The following is a 3,057-nucleotide window of genomic DNA, read 5'->3' on the forward strand; positions in this document are numbered from 1 at the left end:
TTTATTCTAGATTATCAAGGTGGCTCGAAATACGATCATTAGAAGAAGGAAATGGGGAGATTTGACATAGAAGAGGAAGTAGGAGATGTGACAATAGAAGCAAGAGGCTGGAGTGATGCAAGGAAGGAGCAAAGGCCTGCAGCAGCCTCCAGAGCTGGAAAAGGCAAGGAGATAAGCTCTCTGGGTGAGTCTCCAGAAGAAACCAGCCATGCCAGCATCTTGACTTAAGCCCATGGAAATTGACTGCAGCCTTTTTGTGTCCAGAACTGAGATGATACATTTTCATTGTTTTAAGCCACCAAGTTTCTCGTAAGTCGTTATAGCAGCAATAGAAAACTAATACAGTAGCTTTGTAACCTTGGACAAGTTTTCTAACCATCCTCTGTTTTAATTTTATCATCTGTAAGGTGGAAAAATGCATGCTTCATCACACGGCTGTGAGAGTCAATGATTTAGTCTGTTTTCTGCCATGTGGAAGGCACTAAATAAGCATTGTATTGTTCAGCGCTTGTATATAACACAGTTCTAGTCACATCTTTAGTTAGTAGTTGAGTCAGGACTTCCACCCAAGTTTTTTTTTTTTTTTTTTTTTTTTTTTTTTTTTTTTTTTTTTTTTTTTTATGAATCTACTACAAGAAAGTTGTAAAAGAGAAATTAAAACACAAAACAAAATGAAACGAAAAACATATCAATTAATATATCATATGTGATTTGAGCCCACATTTCTTAGGCTTTCCTTTAAAAGTGATCACTAAAAGAGGAAAATTTTATCCTTTTGGTTACTCTACATGAGTAAAAATTCAGTTTCTTTTCTGCTAAAAGATACATAGATATCTCAAAACTCTCTCATTTATGTTTTATCCACTCAATTTGTACATTATTATTTTTAGCTCCCATATTTTACTTTTTCAAATCCACTAATTGGTAATCTTTCTAAAGAATTTTACTTTCCTCTATTTAACTTATTTTGTAGAGATCAATTCAATTCAACCAACTTTTACAAAGCACCCATATGCTTACAGACAGCAACCCAGTTATTCATGTATCCATTCATGTACCCATCTATTTGCTCACCAGTTATCAATTTAGCAGACAAGTATCTGTGAATAGTCACTGAACAGTAATATTTTTATATGCAGCAGACCCCTAGTGCAGATGACAAGTTGTAGTCTCTGCCATGGAGGACTTGCAGTTGACTTTTGGAGTCATTTGCATGATCAGAACCTTCAAAGAAATGTGACAAGGACAGTAATCGAGGTTTGACCAGAGAGTGAAATAAGGTGAGGTGGAGGGGTGGCTAGATCAGGCAGAAAGCATGAATTGTAAGAAATAATTCACAGAGGAAATGTGGGGCTGAGGTTATGAGGTGTAGGGAGAATAAACTGGAAAGAAAAAAGCCTTAAATAAAAGCTTTAGAAACATTAAAATGAAAAGATGATATGGATAGATTAGACATGGTATTTGATAACATATAGTCAAAGAAAATGTCTTTTCTTCTCCCAGGCAAGAATATAGATTGTCATTTGATTGTCTAATGGAAGTAATTTAGAAGAACATACTAGGATATGCTGTTTATCAGAGTGGACAGCTTTTTGAGATCTGATGTATACATTCTGACTTTTTTTCTTTCTCCTTCTTTTGTCTGAAACATTACTGACAGTTACTGCTATAGTCCAGCACTCTCGAAGTTGACATATGCTGAGTGACAGATCTAAGATAAGAGTAAAATACATTTGAATGTGCAGATAAAAGAAAAAATGGGAAAGGGATGAAATTACAGATATATGAAGGTGTATCTTTAAAGCTCTTAGGGGGACACATTGCTAATCAGGAATTGAACTATATAGAGGCTTGATAAGTTGTAATGCAGAAACCCTTCTGGGATGAAAACTGTTTCTAGTGTATAGCGGTTTAATAAGAAGTAAAATAAAATCCATTTGAAAGTGTTGGTTCCATTTGGTATGAAGGAGAATTTTCAAGAGATTTTTAAGTGTCTGAATGAACAGTAATAAACCCAACAGGGCCAAGGTAGGGTGTCCAGTTGGACACGTGGCATAAAAGCTATCTTTAGAAACTCATCATCCACAATAGTACATTCTGTTCCCATTAATTTCTGACAAATGGAAGCTATCTGCAAGGAAATTACACTGACATGAATCAAGTCAATCATAGTGTGCATTTACTTATAACCTAAAAATCTAATAGGTACTATCACTTTACAGTCATTGAAACACACACACGTGAGTGCACACACTCACACTCCACACATGAATATTTATAAAGCATACACAACTTCAATTCTTATTTTATCAACTTCCCAAGTAATATTAATTTACTCTAATAAAATCAATTTGTTCAATTATTTGATTGTTTTAGAAGCCATAGTAACTGCCACATATAGTATTTGTTGGGCCTAAATATTGTCCTGTTCTCCAGAATTATTAGACTCTTAGTATATAGGAATGACAAATTGCTAAGAATTTGCCTCTGCATTCCTGGTCATAGCTGATTGATTTTGGGGTAGATGCCTGACCTTAACTAGGCCAGCAAGAGGGTCTCTACTTGGAAGTGGGAGAGTGGTGGGGGAGACCCAGAGGACAAGCTCATTCAAGCATTCAAGTTCCTCAGAATGCCTGTTTCAGAATCCTGGAACCCCAACCCTTTGATGGCTCACTCTGCAGAATAGTCTGCAAATTGCAATTTGCTAAAAGCAGAAACTACAGTTGCCCTGACACTTCTAAAGGTAGCAACACATCCCTACTGAACGTGCAGGCACCCAAACTACTCCATAAAGATAATTAAACATTTTTTTTTTTTTTATAGAAAGCTAACATCATTTTCCTTGCATCAAAACTGCCTTTCCACATCTTTTACCATCTTCAGAATTTACCTGTCACGTGTTCCGTTCTTGAGGCCTTATAATAAACCCTGTGGTATCATAAGAACTATATTTGGTCTTTGTTCTCAGGTCCTGGCACTGAGAGGTTAAAAACCTTGGAATTTCCTGATAGGAGTGTATTTTTGTTATTCATAAAGAGCCTCTTTTTAATCACACCT

Source organism: Rhinopithecus roxellana, chromosome 15 (genome assembly GCF_007565055.1).
Source record: "Rhinopithecus roxellana isolate Shanxi Qingling chromosome 15, ASM756505v1, whole genome shotgun sequence".
Lineage (NCBI taxonomy): Eukaryota > Metazoa > Chordata > Mammalia > Primates > Cercopithecidae > Rhinopithecus > Rhinopithecus roxellana.